Here is an 18,204-nt window from a genome sequence, read left to right as displayed (position 1 = left end):
AAAATAATAAAGCAACCTCATCCTTACCTTTCGATGGTTCCCAGGACAGCTCCAGCTCTGCTACATCGAGATGACAGGCTGGACCGCAGCAGAAAGCTGCCATCCAGCCTGTCATCCCGCAGACACTGAGAAGCGCAGGCATGCTTGCGCTCCTCAGTGTCTCTCTGTGACGTCATCCAGATGAGCCGAGTTCATGTCCAATGAACTCAGCTCACCTCTTGCACGTCACTGACAGCGTGGGAAAATTCTCCTGCACTCAGCGCTTCAGCGTGAGAATTCTCCCACGCTGTCAGTGACATACATGAGGTGAGGTCATGTCCAATGAACTCAGCTCACCTCATGCACGTCACTGACAGCGTGGGAAAATTCTCACGCTGAAGTGCTGAGTGCAGGAGAATTTTCCCACGCTGTCAGTGACGTACATGAAGTGAGCGGAGTTCATTGGACATGACCTCGGCTCATCTGGATGCCGTCACAGCCAGACACTGAGGAGTGGAAGTATGCCTGCGCTTCTCAGTGTCTGCGGGATGACAGGATGGATGGCAGCGTTCTGCTGCGGTCCAGCCTGTCATCTCGATGTAGCAGAGCTGAAGCTGTCATGGGAACCATGGAAAGGTAAGGATGAGGTTGCTTTATTATTTTACTTTTATTGCAGGAGATCGTTGGCTTCAGCTGGAATGGGCGTGGTGGTAAGTATGGTTTAATTTAGAACAATAAAGAATTGTGTCTTTATTTCAATTAAAGGACTTTTTTCTGGGTGTTGTGTTTTTTTAAATACTTTACTAGAAATTCATGGTGGTCATGTCTAATATTGGCGTGACCCCATGAATTTTGGGCTTAGGGCCAGCTGATAATGCCAAGCTGGCCTTAACCCCTTTATTACCCAGTGAGCCACCGCACCAGGGCCCTGGATGAGTTGGGTACAGCGCCAGAAGATGGCGCTTCTATGAACGCGCCATTTTCTGGGGCGGCTGCGGACTGCAATTTGCAGCGGGGGTGGCCCAGAAAGCTTGGGTCTCCCTGCGCTGCGGATTCCAGCCCCCAGCTGCCTAGTTGTATCTGGCTGGGCACAAAAATAGGGCGAAGCCCCACGCATTTTTTTTTAAAATTATTTCATGAAATTCATGGAATAATTAAGAAAAAAAGGGCTTCCCTATATTGTTGTGTCCAACCAGGTACAAATAGGCAGCTGGTGGTTGGGGGCAGCCCATTCCTGCCTGCTGTACCTGGCTGGACACAAATATAGTGCGAAGCCCCACGTCAATTTTTTTTTAATTATTTCATGAAATAATTTTTTTAAAAAAGGGCTTCCCTATATTGTTGTGTCCGGCCAGGTACAAATAGGCAGCTGGTGGTTGGGGGCAGCCTGTTCCTGCCTGCTGTACCTGGCTGGACACAAATATAGGGCGAAGCCCCACGTCAATTTTTTTTAAAATAAGTCCTTTATTTTAACACTAAATGACATTTGAGGAGTTAATAAAGATGCAGTCCCTAAATTATTATTTATTTTTTAATTAATTTTTCCCAAAACTTTTGACGTGGGCTTCGCCATATTTTTGTATGCCAGCCAGGTACAGCATCCAGCTTCTATGAACGCGCCATTTTCCGGGGTGGCTGCGCACTGCAATTTTCAGCGGGGGGAGGGGGGGGGGCAGAAAGCTTGGGCCTCCCTGCGCTGCAGATTCCATCCCCCAGCTGCCTAGTTGTACCTGGCTGGACACAAAAATAGGGAGAAGCTTCACGTATTTTTTTTTTTTAATTATTTCATGAAATTCATGAAATAATTAAGAAAAAAAGGGCTTCCCTATATTGTTGTGTCCAACCAGGTACAAATAGGCAGCTGGTGGTTGGGGGCAGCCCGTTCCTGCCTGCTGTACCTGGCTGGACACAAATATAGTGCGAAGCCCCACGTCAATTTTTTTTAAATCATTTCAGGAAATTCATGAAATAATTTAAAAAAATTGATGTGGGGCTTCGCCCTATATTTGTGTCCAGTCAGGTACAGCAGGCAGGAACGGGCTGCCCCCAACCACCAGCAGCCTATTTGTACCTAGCCGGACACAACAATATAGGGAAGCCCTTTTTTTCTGAATTATTCCATGAATTTCATGAATTAAAAAAAAAAAAAACGTGGAGCTTCGCCCTATTTTTGTGTCCAGCCAGGTACAACTAGGCAGCTGGGGGCTGGAATCTGCAGCGCAGGGAGGCCCAAGCTTTCTGGGCCCCACCCGCTGCAAATTGCAGTCCGCAGCCGCCCCGGAAAATGGCGCGTTCATAGAAGCGCCATCTTCTGGCGCTGTACCCAACTCATCCAGGGCCCTGATGCGGTGGCTCACTGGGTAATAAAGGGGTTAAGGCCAGCTTGGCATTATCAGCTGGCCCTAAGCCCAAAATTCATGGGGTCACGCCAATATTAGACATGACCACCATGAATTTCTAGTAAAGTATTTAAAAAAAACACAAACACCCAGAAAAAAGTCCTTTAATTGAAATAAACACACAATTCTTTATTGTTCTAAATTAAACCATACTTACCATCACGCCCATTCCAGCTGAAGCCAACGATCTCCTGCAATAAAAGAAAAATAATAAAGCAACCTCATCCTTACCTTTCCATGGCTCCCACGACGGCTCCAGCTCTGCTACATCGAGATGACAGGCTGGACCGCAGCAGAACGCTGCCATCCAGCCTGTCATCCCGCAGACACTGAGAAGCGCAGGCATACTTCCACTCCTCAGTGTCTGGCTGTGACGGCATCCAGATGAGCCGACAATGAACTCGGCTCACCTCATGTACGTCACTGACAGCGTGGGAGAATTCTCCTGCACTCAGCGCTTCAGCGTGAGAATTTTCCCACGCTGTCAGTGACGTGCATGAGGTGAGGTCATGTCCCATGAACTCGGCGCACCTCATGCACGTCACTGACAGCGTGGGAGAATTCTCACGCTGAAGCGCTGAGTGCAGGAGAATTTTCCCACGCTGTCAGTGACGTGCATGAGGTGAGCTGAGTTCATTGGACATGACCTCGGCTCATCTGGATGACGTCACAGAAAGACACTGAGGAGCGCAAGCATGCCTGCGCTTCTCAGTGTCCGCGGGATGACAGGCTGGATGGCAGCGTTCTGCTGCGGTCCAGCCTGACATCTCGATGTAGCAGAGCTGAAGCTGTCCTGGGAACCATGGAAAGGTAAGGATGAGGTTGCTTTATTATTTTTCTTTTATTGCAGGAGATCGTTGGCTTCAGCTGGAATGGGTGTGGCGGTAAGTATGGTTTAATTTAGAACAATAAAGAATTGTGTCTTTATTTCAATTAAAGGACTTTTTTCTGGGTGTTTGTGTTTTTTTTAAATACTTTACTAGAAATTCATGGCGGTCATGTCTAATATTGGCGTGACCCCATGAATTTCGGGCTTAGGGCCAGCTGATAATGCCAAGCTGGCCTTAACCCCTTTATTACCCAGTGAGCCACCGCACCAGGGCCCTGGATGAGTTGGGTACAGCGCCAGAAGATGGCGCTTCTATGAACGCGCCATTTTCCGGGGCGGCTGCGGACTGCAATTTGCAGCGGGTGGGACCCAGAAAGCTTGGGTCTCCCTGCGCTGCAGATTCCAGCCCCCAGCTGCCTAGTTGTACCTGGCTGGACACAAAAATAGGGCGAAGCGCCACACATTTTTTTTTTTAATTATTTCATGAAATTCATGGAATAATTAAGAAAAAAAGGGCTTCCCTATATTGTTGTGTCCGGCTAGGTACAAATAGGCAGCTGGTGGTTGGGGGCAGCCCGTTCCTGCCTGCTGTACCTGGCTGGACACAATTATAGGGCGAAGCCCCACATAATTTTTTTTTAATTATTTCATGAATTTCCTGAAATAATTAAAAAAAAATTGACGTGGGGCTTCACACTATATTTGTGTCCAGCCAGGTACAGCAGGCAGGAACGGGCTGCCCCCAACCACCAGCTGCCTATTTGTACCTAGCCGGACACAACAATATAGGGAAGCCCTTTTTTTCTTAATTATTCCATGAATTTCATGAAATAATTAAAAAAAAAAAAACGTGGAGCTTCTCCCTATTTTTGTGTCCAGCCAGGTACAACTAGGCAGCTGGGGGATGGAATCTGCAGCGCAGGGAGGCCCAAGCTTTTTGCCCTCCCCCCCCCCGCTGAAAATTGCAGTCCGCGGCCGCCCCGGAAAATGGCGCGTTCATAGAAGCTGGATGCTGTACCTGGCTGGCATACAAAAATATGGCGAAGCCCACGTCAAAAGTTTTGGGAAAAATTTATTAAAAAATAAATAATAATTTAGGGACTGCATCTTTATTAAGTCCTCACATGTCATTTAGTGTTAAAATAAAGGATTTATTTAAAAAAAAAATGGCGTGGGATCCCCCATAATTTTAGTCTCTAGCGGAGGTTAAGCAGACGGCTGGGGCAGATGTTTGAAGCCTGGGAAGGGGGTAAAACCCACGGAGCTTCCCAGGCTACTAATATCAGCCCCCAGCTGAATACCTAGCCTTTACTAGCTATTAAAATGGGGGACCCCCCAAAAAAAAATGACGTGGGGTCCCCTCTATTTTAATAGCTAGCAAAGGCTAGGCAGACAGCTGGGGGCTGATATTAATAGCTCAGGAAGGGTGCCATGAATATTGGCCCCCTCCCAGGCTAGAAACACCAGCCGTCAGCCGCCCCAGAAATGGCGCATCCATAGGATGCGCCAATTCTGGCACTTAGCCTCGCTCTTCCACGCTGCCCTGGTGCGGTGGCAGGGGGTAATAGTGGTGGGGTTCATGTCAGCGCCAGCTGCCATGAAGCCCAGGTTAGTAATGATGGCCGTCTATATGACACCCCCATTACTAACCTACAAAGTGTTAAAAAGAAAAAACACACTACACCCAGAAAAAAATAATTTATTTGAAATAAAACACCATTTTATTTAATTCTTAGTTTACTAAAAAAAAAATAGTTACCTGTCCACGTTCCTGCGCTGATCTCCCATGCACAGCTGTCACATCTGGAGATGGTGACAGCTGTGCATGGCTGCTGTAAGCTCACGCTGCCGGGAACACGTCCGCTCCCGGCAGCGGGAGCCACTGACTGAGGTCACCGGAGTGCATTCAGGCAGCGCAGCTCCGGAGACCTCCTTTACGGCAGTGCTGTACCGTGGGAATTTCTCACGATACAGCAGTGCCGTAAAGGAGCTAACCGGAGCAGCGCTGCCTGAACTCCGGTGAACCCTTACGGCCCCGTCATTCTAGCGGCGGCAGCGGTTCAGAGCGGTCACATTCTATGTGGCTGCTCTGAACTGGAGATCTTCGTGGGACACTCGTGGACTACTACGGAGGGGTAAGGATAAGGTTGTGGTTTATTATTTTATATTTTATTACAGGAGATCGATGGCTTCGGGGAATTAGGTGTCTTGGTGAGTATAGGTGTAGTTTTTTATTTTTTACTTTATTTTAGGTGGCGATCGGCGGGGACAGGTAATGTATGAACTAATTTCTTTTAGGTAACCACTGGCCACCAATGACATGTATTTAACATTTATTGGGGACACAGTAGGGCAATTTAAATAGCAGGATCAGGCTGATGGGAACTACTGCTCCCATCGAGCTGATCCTGCTGGCAGGAGTGGACGGGGGACAGACATAGGCCGATGGGAGTAGTAGTGTCACATCGGCCTATGTCTGCCCGCACACACACCCGCACACACACCCGCACACACACACCCGCACACACACCCCGCACACACACACACCCCGCACACACTAATCATGACGGGTCCGGGAGGTGAGGCTGACCTGTGCGGCCGTGGGAAAGTTCATGTGAGTTCATGCAGTGAAGCATGAACTCACATGAACCCTCTGAGGGCACCGCGGCTACTTCAAATGAACAGCTGATCGGCATCACCTGATACCTCAGCTGTTCATTTGAAATAACCGGCGGGAAAGCGCAGCACAGAACGGGAAAGCCGGCGGTGAAGTCTTTTCACTGCCGGCTTCCCCGCCCGGGTCCTTCGCTCCTTGGTGCTGCGCTCCCCGCCCGGTCCTAATTTACGATCGGGATGGGAGGTGGCGAGGGGAGCGGAGGATCGGGGTGGGAGGCTGCGGGGAAGCAGTATGGGGCTGCGTGATTGTTTAAAAGCCGGCGGCTTTTTACCGCGCGCCGGCTTTTAAACAATCAGGAGAATTCTCCCACGCTGGGATGGCCTTCTGATGACAAGCTGGATCGCAGCTGAGCTCTGCCATCCTGCTTGTCATCCTTCAGAGACACTGCAGAGCGCAGGCATTATGGGAACTTCCGATTCCGGTATTCGATATTATAAAAGTATCGGAATTAAGTATCGGAATTCCGATACAGTGAATATCGGCCGATACCCGATATTTCAGTATCGGAATGCTCAACACTAGTCATCAATGATAAAGCAGTGGACAACCTCTTTAATGCAAATACAACCTTAGTAGTGTGTAAGAGCCCTCAACATATGTGATAATAGCAAAACCTACAAAAGACAAAAAATTTATCTCATACCCTACCATCATTATATATAAATGTAAAGCAAAGTTGCATATTAAATATAGGGTACTTAGTGAACTATTTTTGATCAAAAAAGGGTATACAAAAGGGTATACAAGCCGTCCCACCGCTTAATATGCAACTTTGCTTTACATTTATATATAATGATGGTAGGGTATGAGATATATTTTTTGTCTTTTGTAGGTTTTGCTTCTTTTTGCTAGTGTGAACATGCTCCTATTTCTTGCATGTGTACCATCTTAGACCTCAGTTCACATTGCTTGGTTTTTTGTCTTGTTTGCATTCTGTGCAAATTGGGGGTGTGACATCTCCTTTGTTGAGCTGATTAGTATATATGTAGCTTACCACGGGCCTAGGTGGTCTGAAGTTGGGACCCGGTCCTATTTGTCTACCCTTTTATATGCATTACTTCAACTTTGATATACAGTAAGGTTTTTAATATAGACAGTGTAGGTACCGTCCCAATTTAGGGTCACCTTGTCGCTGGTGGGACGGCTTGTATACTTTTTTTGATCAAAAATAGTTCACTAAGTACCCTATATTTAATATGCAACTTTGCTTTACATTTATATATATAATGATGGTAAGGTATGAGATATATTTTTTGTCTTTTGTAGGTTTTGCTTCTTTTTGCTAGTGTGAACATGCTCCTATTTCTTGCATGTGTACCATCTTAGACCTCAGTTCACATTGCTTGGTTTTTTGTCTTGTTTGCATTCTGTGCAAATTGGGGGTGTGACATCCCCTTTGTTGAGCTGATTAGTATATATGTAGCTTACCACGGGCCTAGGTGGTCTGAAGTTGGGACCCAGTCCTATTTGTCTACCCTTTTATATGCATTACTTCAACTTTGATATACAGTAAGGTTTTTAATATAGACAGTGTAGGTACCGTCCCAATTTAGGGTCACCTTGTCGCTGGTGGGATGGCTTGTATACTTTTTTTGATCAAACATAGTTCACTAAGTACCGTATATTTAATATGCAACTTTGCTTTACATTTATATATAATGATGGTAGGGTATGAGATATATTTTTTGTCTTTTGTAGGTTTTGCTTCTTTTTGCTAGTGTGAACATGCTCCTATTTCTTGCATGTGTACCATCTTAGACCTCAGTTCACATTGCCTGATATGTGATACTAGGTAAATAGATGGTAAATGGTGTTAACCAACAGTCTGTTTAATAACACTCTGCACTGACAGACTTTTTATGCTTTTTAAAATATAAAATTATAATATAAAATTGTTCAACAGTTATTTCTTTTTGGGGGAAAATGACTGATGTGCCCTGTGTTAATACACAGGCAGTGTGCATAGAAGATGTCATGGTTATTTGGCAAACAGTGGTCTAAAAATGATCACAAATTTGTTTTTTTGTTAAATGAAGAAGATACGGCTTTTGTAAAAGCCTTCCAAAAATAATCCTTTTTTTGTGGGAGCTGCAACAGCTTTGCTGTTTGAAAAAAAATAGAAACAATGGCTTTTTTAACAAGCTATCCAAAATCACTATTTTGAGATCAGCAACAGCTTTGCTGTTTGGAAACAAAAGAGACAATGACTTTTTTTAACAAGCTATCTAAAGATTATCTGTATTTTGAGATCAGCAACTAGTTTGCTGTTTGTTAAATGAAGAAGCAATAGTTGTTGTTTTTTTTTAACAAGCCATGGAAAATTTTATGGGAGAAGCAACAGGTTTGTTGTCTTGAAAGTGAAGAAGCAGTAGCTTCTTAAATAGTCATTCAATTCCTCAGCCGGTGTTCCAGCGCATTAATGCAATATTTAGGGATCTGGTCTGGGGTGGAGGACAACCTAGGATTAAGCTGGAGACTCTGCAGAGGCCGAAAGAGGAGGGGGGGTCTTGCCTTACCAAACCCGTGGATATATTTTTTGGCAGCACAGTCCCAGCATATTAGAGGGTGGGCACAGAGGGCAGCGAAGGGGACTATCCAGGCGGTTTTGGAATTTCATCTTAAAAAAAGTCCATCGATAGTGGGCCTAGAGTCGGGACTTTTTGGGAAGATGGGCAGGTCATACCCGACCTGTGGCCTAGTCCATAAACTGTGGACGAGGGTGAAGAAGATTAGAGGCATAGTGGGAATGTCTATGTATACTCCTATTTGGGATAATGAAAACTTAGGTGAATTTTATAAAATAGGAGAGCTGAGTGGATGGGTGGCAAGGGGTATACAATACATCTACCAACTGATGGATAATCAAAACATCAAAACCCTAGAGATGCTGAAAGAGGAATTTCACTTATTAGACGGACACAGGTTAATCATGCGTTTATTAAGCAAAGGAAAATGAGGAACCTCTTTGTTCAAAAGGATATCGTTATTGACTATATTTGTATGAGGGGATGTACAACAGGCGTCATATCTAAGATGTATGCTGATCTGCTTCATACCTTTCTATTGAACTATCTTGTTTTGGCGAGGGAAAGGTGGGAAGCAGATGTTGGTATCATTGAAGATGACAAATGGGAGTCCATATTGGAATATGTCCCCAAGTTGTCTCTAAATGAACCTGCCAGAATGTCCCAACTACTTCTTGTACATAGAGCATATAGATCGCCCGATTTTTTGTTCAGAATAGGGGTACGGGAGAATTCGGATTGCCCGAGATGTGGGTCAGAAGTTGCCGGTATACTACATGTTATGTGGAGTTGCCCAAAGCTTGCAAACTATTGGTCTGAAGTAGCTGCCCTAATTGAAGGACGTTAGCATTGCATAATTCCTAGAGATCCAGTGGTTTGCTTGCTGGGATATGTGGAGGAACTTGTGGGGAATTGCCAGACTCTTATATGCAGCTAGAAAGGTAATAGCTAGGTATTGGGTGCGAACGGAGCCTCCCTCTAGACAAGAGTACATAAGGCAGGTGGATTATGTGGTACGGATGGAGGAGAAAATTTATTTAAAAAGGAAAAACGCCAAACTCAGTGACAACCTATGGGCACCATGGAAGGTGTGATTAATGCTTTTGGAAGGAAGAGTCCGGTGATTACACTATAAAGTGCATTGCAATGGTTATAAGATGTTTTTTGTGATATTGAATCATATTTTATATAACAATAAAGGTTTATTGTTGTCCGCAAAAGGGGAGGGGGGTTGAGGGAGGGATTCTTTTTGATAATAAGAAAATGGAAAATTATTGCACGGAAGTTGTATTTCATTATATTATCTTTAAATTAATAAAAAATGTATCTGATATAAAAAAAAAAAAAAAATAGTCATTCAAAAATTACCCTTTTTTTGGGAACAATTTCAGTTTAATTTACCCTCTGTGGCTCAGGAACCGCATGTGGCTCGTGGATCCGTGATGTGTGGCTCACAGCTGCCTGCCAGCTTAGTGCATTAGTATCAAGTCTGGCAAACAGCTATGAAGAATGGATCTCCAGATGATAACTTTTGTGAGTAGCCTCGCACAGAAAAGCAGATCTGGATGTGCATATAATGGCTTTGGGAATTTAGAGATAAATTAAGTATAGTAATCTGGAGATAGGATGATACTGTCAGTTGAAGGAGGTACTTGAAGCTGGATGTGATAATTTGGTGGGAGCGCTTTATGTGAGAATATTGAATCAGGTAAGGTGGGAACCTCTGGAGTGTGATTTCTGCGGGAAATATTTGGCTGTCATTATACTGGTGATGGGGACTTTGGGTGTTGTTATTTTGAGGGTGGTGGGAGCAAGATGTCACTACTCCAGGGTTGGGGGGTCTGGATGTGGCTCATGATGCTCTCTTGGAGCTGAATGTAACTCTCCAGGTGAGAATGGTTGGGAAACACTGCCCCATAAGGTAGGGTTTCCAGAAACTCTACAGTGTAATTATAGAATGAAATGAACAAACAAACAGGAGATGTGTGGCTATCAGCGGTGTCAGTGGGAGTGGCAGCAGCTGCACAGTATAGAATATGATGTGTCATACAAGATGTATGACTGTGTAGGGTCAATACTGTCAGCCACAGCAGCAATACACTATAACTATAGAACGCTTTGGACAGTCAGGAGATGTGCTTATTAACAAGAGGTAGGATGCACAGCCATAATATCGATATAGGGTGCTACATTATGTATTGACATGAGACTATAATAAAAGAATCAGAGATACACTAACAATGTGCACACATAAATATAGTTGATTAAATTGTATTAGACAAATACACACGTGACATAAATTAAAAATTCATAAAAACAATGCCATTATAGCAAGCCACTAATATTACCAACAAGTTGCATGGGGGGGAGTGGTACTCATAAAGGGCAGCACCAATGTTCCAGATAGCCCCAAAACAGATAAACAGAGTATTGTGCAAATATATAATCACAGATATAAAGTGCAAATGTGATAGTATGTGTAGTACCCAAAATCATCATCCTTGGAAAGGCAGCAGTAGCACAGTATAGATTTAACATCATAAACAGGTGATGCTCAGTTGAGTAAAGAATATCAGCACTGGTGGCAGCAGAACAGCGTAGAACAGAATGGACAGGCAGGTAGATACTATGACTGATGTAATCATTGGCATCAGTTATAGTTAAACAAAAACTGGCATTGATCCATGCCTGACTCATGGAGAACAATATAGTCTATTTGAATGTGATAAAGCCACCTGCCACACTGAATACCCCTTCTGATAACACACAGAAGGCTGGACAAGACAGTAAGCCTATTGCAAACTGGAAAAGTTGTTGCCACTTGTCCATTCTCCTAACCCAGAAGTCTATTGGATCTTCTGGAGAAAGGACACAGTCCATGTATGACTATGTATGTTCAGGTGGCGTGTTTCTGTTCGCTGATGTGCATCATGTTGGCTTTTGTGGCAGATAGAACATCTTATCCATCATGTCATATTTACTGTAATTGCTTCCTTGGCTACTGGTTGTACCTAGTCCTGGTACAAGTGAGGGAGCATTGGATCTGCAGCGAATGGAGGGGGGTCTCCTGGCCTGACGTGCCTCCATCAGGTGTTTGCTTGGTGAATGCTTCGCCAAGTAGGGAACATAATTTTTCTCGGTAATGTGCCAATTTTCACTCCCTTTTTTAAGCTAGAGAAAATGTAATAATTTTTAATTTTTTAAGGGTCTAAAAGCATGGATATCCAATCATCATTGCTTTGCTTGATGCAGTGATATACCTGTCATCCCATGAGCTATCAAGCATGCAGCTTGCTATAGTCACTTTCCACACCCTACTGGAATGGTTGGACATCATTTCCAGTGACATCATTGTCACCATCTATTTCATTCTGATTGTCAGCTTGATCTCTTGCCTGTTACTGGGATAACTCAATGTCCTTCTCTATCAACCTGCTGCTGCTCTTCCTCCTCCCTTTCCCCCACAATCGGCTTCATTTACCTTAAAGGGAATCTGTCACCCCCTGGCACTTTTCTGACCTCTAATATGGGCATACAGGTGATAGAAATGTAATTCTATATTTACCTGTATGCCTCTTATTAGAGGTCTTTTGCTGTGAAATGTCTTTTTATTCATACAAGTTTCTGATGTGTTCCAGTCCTGGGGCCCTGAAGAAATCCCTGCCACCTGTGGTAATTATAATGTTTCCCTCCTCCCCTGCATGTGACGTGCAGGGGAGGGGGGAAACATTGCAATTCACACAGGAGGCGGGGATTTCTTCCAGTCCCCGGGCCTGCAAGCATCAGAAAATTGAATGAATAAAAGACATTTCACAGCAACAAGACCTTTAATATGAGGCATACAGGTAGGTATACATATACATTTCTATCACCTGTATGCCCATATTAGAGGTCAGATAAGTGCCAGGGGGTGACAGATTCCCTTTAAGAATCCAGAACAACCACAGAGCAGCAATGAACATGTAAAAGTTGTTATCCCTTCATCCTATGCTGCATCTTTGTGAGTGGTCTTTTTCAACATAGATATGAGGGGAATGATATAGTTGATGCCAAAGTGCTCTCTACTGAAATATTTAGTAGCCTATTTAAATGTCTTTAGTGGATAACTTGCGTCTGTCAGCAGCTGGCATTGGCAGATTTCAATGTAACCCAAGCTCTAATTTGCCTGCTGTTTTAATATAATCAGTCACGCTCTTCATACTGAAGCTCATAGATATGCAACACTGAATTCCATCACCTTGCAAATCAGGAGGTGCCCTGGCATGTGAATTTTTGAAAAGTCTGGAGGGCGTGCATCATCATGTAAAAACGGTTGAAATGTCATGACACTCTCCTGGCGTCGGTCTTCATCATCTTCAAGCAGGTTTAAGTTTTTATGAATTTTGCATGATTAAATTCAGGATGTGTGCCAAGCAAGAAGCTCGAGTTACTTTGCCAAAACTTGGTGGAGCCAGAATGTCCTGGGAACTCTTGCTTATGACAATGCCCAGTAGAAGTTGACGCAGGGGCAATCCAGCGTGAGATTTGTTGCTTGATGCAGAGTACCAACTCTTCCACTGTATAGTTTTTGCTGCACATGCTGAAAAGCGGTAAAGCAGGTAGAGAATGCTTCACCTTACAAAATAAAAAGACTGAGGACAGGGAGTGGCGGCAAACCTGTGCCTAGTTGCTGTTAGAGTTGGTGATATGTATATTGAGAATGTGAAAGAGGTTTAGGAAGAGGTGGATAACAGCCACCTGACGGTGCGAATTACACCTAGCACCCGGGGGCGTAACTTTCGCGGTTGCAGAGGTCGTCTCCGCGACTGGGCCCAGCAGGGCTGGGGGCCCGCCCTGTAAAGAAGCAGCTGGCTCCTCTCAGTGACAGAGGAGCAGCGCTGTTCCTGTACTTTGAGGCCGGCAGCGATGGGCTCAGCCCCCTCCAGCTTCAGACTGTGGTCTCTGCTCGCAACGTGTGCTGCCAGGGCCAGTGTTATGGGAGAGCAAACCCCAGGGCCCCCACCCACAAATGCTGTGCATCCTCTGTATTCCCGGAGTGCATCTCTCTCCCTCAGCAGTGTTGGGTCAGAAGTTGAGAGACGGGGGAGGGGCTGTCCCACAACACAGCAGCGTTCAGACGCTGGTGACAGGAAGCTGCCTGCAGTCCTGTGTCCCCTCCTCCTCATCATGGCTGCTACGTGCACCACGGCAAATTTTGACCACGCCTCTGGCCACACCTCAATCAACGCCCATTTACCATTTCTTTCTCCCAGGGCCGGCTCCAGGTTTTCGCGGGCCCTGGGCAAAAGAGTTTCAGTGGGCTCCTTTAACACATACCATGATACATGACGCACAGATATGGCAGAGAAATCCCTGTGAAAGCCCCCAACATGACCCCTTCCCTGTGCAAGCCCCCAACATGACCTCCTACCCTGTGCAAGCCACCAAATGCTGAGACTTGTAGTCCTTATTCCTCACAAGACTATGTTAATACTAATGACGACAAAAAAGTAATAATTCTCTGGCTTAGTGATATACAGTACAAACCAAAAGTTTGGACACACCTTCTCATTTGAAGATTTTTGTGTATTTTCTTGACTATGAAAATTGTACATTCACACTGAAGGCATCAAAACTATGAATTAACACATGTGGAATTATATACTTAACAAAAAAGTATGAAACAACTGAAAATATGTCTTATATTCTAGGTTCTTCAAAGTAGCCACCTTTTGCTTTGATGACTGCTTTGCACACTCTTGGCATTCTCTTGATGAGCTTCAAGAGGTAGTCACCGGAAATGGTTTTACATTTCATAGTTCTACCGGTCAAAGACACAGAGTAGGGAGAGCTGCAGCTGAGCGAGGGAGAGAATTGGCGGTTATTTTAAGCAGAGATTCCACACCACTATTAGAAATCTACTCTAACAGTCCTTGTAAGGGCTCATTCTGAAGAAAATATTAATCCTGCTGATAGCACTAGTTAGTGTTGAGCGAGCACTAAAAAGCTCGGGTGCTCGAAGCTCGGGCCGAGCTCACTGTGATACTCGGGTGTTCAACCCGAGCAACGAGCCCAATGTTAGTCTATGGGAGACCCGAGCATTTTTGCGGCGGCACCCCCGGCAGTCTGTAGAAAGCCTAAAAAGTGGCCAAAAAGATAGTGACAGTGCTCAAATGACATGGGGACAGCATGAGGATCGCCCCAGGAAGCATTTCTGACCCCCAGGTCACTGCTGTCAACAAAGTGGTCAGAGGTATTAAGCCACTTTTACGGGCTCACAATAAACTGAAACTGCTTTCCTGTGAAATATGTTAAGGAACATCTTTTCCAGGGTAAAGACTTGTGTATACGGTAAAATAAATAACCAAAAACAAAAATACTCCTCCACACCTTGGGCTATGTTCACAAGTAGCATTTTTTATGCATTTTTGCACTTTTGTATTGCTTTCAACTGTGACAAATGCATTCACCGGGAAATGTCATTTTAACATTTTACAACCTTATCTGGCCATGTGCTGTGTGACACATGCATACAGTGCTGAAAAGACATGGGAACAGCATGGGGAAGACCACTGGAAGCATCTCTGACACCCAGGTCACTGCCTAAAAGTGTGCAGATCAGAAGTGATCCTTGCCGCATCAGAAGATGCAGACTTGCAACTATCCCCGTGCAAGTCCTTGTCCCAGGGCAGTGTCCAATTGTACCTCCCCCATTCCTTGCAATGCAAGCGCAAGTATGCAGCCTGCCACCCATCCACCCCCAGGCTGCAATACCATACTGCTTGCTTGCTTGCACTTGAAATTGGGCCTTTTAGGCATGTGGAGGCTGAATCTGGCCACCACGTCATGGCTGCGCGGCGGCCTGGTATCCATACTCAGTCCCCAGCCACCCAGCGGTCGGGTGTCCACGCTTGGTCCCCAGCCGCCAGGGGGCGGCCAGGTGTCCATACTCGGTCCCCAGCCGCCCCGCGGCCGGGTGCCCACACACGGTCCCCAGCCGCCTGGGGGCGGCCAGGTGTCCATAAATGGTCCCCAGCCGCCCCTATTTGTCCCGGTGCACCTTATACACAAGCGCGCATACCAAAACATTACCTGTGCCCTCCCCAGTGCATTTAGTGGGAAGGACAACCTAACCACAAACCCGTGGACAAATGAATGTGGCCAGGGATGGTCCATTTCACTGACGCCTTCACACTGGGTTTATATTGTGGAAGCCGGGACACAGTTGGACACTGGGATGCAATCCGTCCTCCAGACATAGAGGATTGCCGGTACTGGGTCAATCAGGCTTCAACACAAAGTTCAGAAGGTAGACAGCAAAAGTGGTCAGCCTCCTACACAACGAGTAAATTATTCATGATCATGAGGCCATCCATCTCCTTGGCTTTCTGTTCCTTTGAATGCAAGCGCATGTATGTAGTAGCGGCTAGGCCTGAGGTAGTCAGCGTTTTGGCGCATATCCTACCTCCTCCGAGGATTGCTGGATGTTTTCCTGCTACTATCCCAGTTCTATGACTCCCGTTAAAACAAAGCTTCAGGTGATGAATGATGGATGAGGTGGTGGCAAAGGAGAAAGAGCAGGAGGAACAGGGACCATTCACATCAATATCAGCGGTTCGGCTACACAGATATAGGACATGCAATGAGTGCAATGCCTACCAAAAATTTCGAGGCACTCCAATGCCCCTTGGAAGTAACATGGAGGTCAGAGGGCCTTAACTAAATCGTTTTTTCCATTTATAGCAACTGGGTCTCCTGTACACTGTTGGCCTAAGCAGTGAATGGAAGAGTTGTGGAGGTTAGAGGTAATTAAAAACAACATTTCAATGCCCCTTGGAAAAGCTGTGTAGTTCATAGTGATTTAACAAGACGGTTTTAATGCCCCTTGGAAGAGACGTGGAGTTCAGAGTGGTTTAACAAGATGGTTTTAATGCCCCTTGGAAGAGACGTGGAGGTCACAGTAGCTTAACAAGATGGTTTTAATGCCCCTTGGAAGAGTGGCGGAGGTTACAGTGGAATAAAAAGACAATATCAATGCCCCGTGGAAGAGACGTGGAGGTCACAGTAGCTTAACAAGACCTTTTTAATGCCCCTTGGAAGAGACGTGGAGATCACAGTAGCTTAACAAGATGGTTTTAATGCCCCTTGGAAGAGACGTGGAGTTCAGAGTGGTTTAACAAGACGGTTTTAATGCCCCTTGGAAGAGACGTGGAGGTCACAGTAGCTTAACAAGATGGTTTTAATGCCCCTTGGGAGAGTGGTGGAGGTTACAGTGGAGTAAAAAGACAATATTAATGCCCCGTGGAAGAGATGTGGAGGTCACAGTAGCTTAACAAGACCGTTTTAATGCCCCTTGGAAGAGACGTGGAGATCACAGTAGCTTATCAATACGGTTTTAATGCCCCTCGGAAGAGACGTGGAGTTCAGTGTTCATAAAATCATAGAATCATAGAATCATAGAATGGTAGAGTTGGAAGGGACCTCCTGGGTCATCTGGTCCAACCCCCTGCTCAAAGCAGGATTCACTAGATCATCTCAGACAGATGTCTGTCCAGCCTCTGTTTGAAGACGTCCATTGAAGGGGAACTCACCACCTCTCGTGGCAGCCTGTTCCACTCATTAATCACCCTAACTGTCAAAAAGTTTTTTCTAATATCTAATCTGTGTCTCCTCCCATTTAGTTTCATCCCATTGCTTCTAGTCTTTCCTTGTGCAAATGAGAATAAAGATGATCCTTCTACAATGTGACAGCACTTGACATATTTGTAGACAGCTATTAAGTCTCCTCTCAGTCTTCTTTTTTGCAAGCTAAACATTCCCAAATCCTGCAACCGTTCCTCATAGGACATGGTTTGCAGACCAGTCACCATTCTGGTCGCTCTTCTCTGAACTTGCTCCAGTTTGTCTATGTCTTTTTTAAAATGTGGTGCCCAAAACTGTACACAGTATTCCAGATGAGGTCTGACCAAAGAGGAGTAAAGACCGATAATGACTTCACTTGATCTAGACTGTATGCTTCTGTTAATACATCCCAGAATTGTATTTGCCTTTTTTGCTGCTGCATCACACTGTTGACTCATGTTCAGTCTATGATCTATTAGTATACCTAAGTCTTTTTCACATGTACTGTTGCTTAGCTCTATTCCTCCCATTCTGTATATGCTTTTTTCATTTTTATTGCCCAGATGTAGTACTTTGCATTTTTCCCTGTTAAAAACCATTCTGTTGGTTGCTGCCTACTGCTCCAGTTTATTTAGGTCTTTTTGAATCCTCTCTCTCTCTTCTCTAGTATTAGCTATCCCTCCTAGCTTTGTGTCATCAGCAAATTTAATCAGTTTACCCTCAATTCCTTCATCTAAATCATTGATAAAGATGTTGAACAATACAGGTCCCAGGACGGAGCCCTGTGGTACCCCACTTGAGACATTCATCCAGCTGGATGTGAAGCCATTTACAACCACCCTTTGAGTCCGATCACTAAGCCAGTTATGAATCCACCTAACAGTTGCCTGGTCCATTGCATACTTGGTCATTTTTTCAATAAGAATGGTGTGAGATACTTTGTCAAATGCTTTGCTGAAGTCAAGATATACTATATCTACAGCATTTCCCTGATCCACCCAGTCAGTGATTCTGTCATAGAAGGAAATTAAGTTAGTCTGACATGACTTGTTAGTTACAAATCCATGCTGACTCTGGTTAATCACTTCATTCTTATCCATGTACTTACATACATGTTGTTTAATAATTTGTTCAAAGATCTTTCCTGGTATAGAAGTCAGACTCACCGGCCTATAGTTCCCTGGGTCCACCTTC

This window comes from Phyllobates terribilis, unplaced genomic scaffold (genome assembly GCF_046119375.1).
Source record: "Phyllobates terribilis strain yellow unplaced genomic scaffold, ASM4611937v1 Scaffold_11__3_contigs__length_659146591, whole genome shotgun sequence".
Classification (NCBI taxonomy): Eukaryota; Metazoa; Chordata; class Amphibia; order Anura; family Dendrobatidae; genus Phyllobates; species Phyllobates terribilis.
This window is presented reverse-complemented; position numbering follows the sequence as displayed.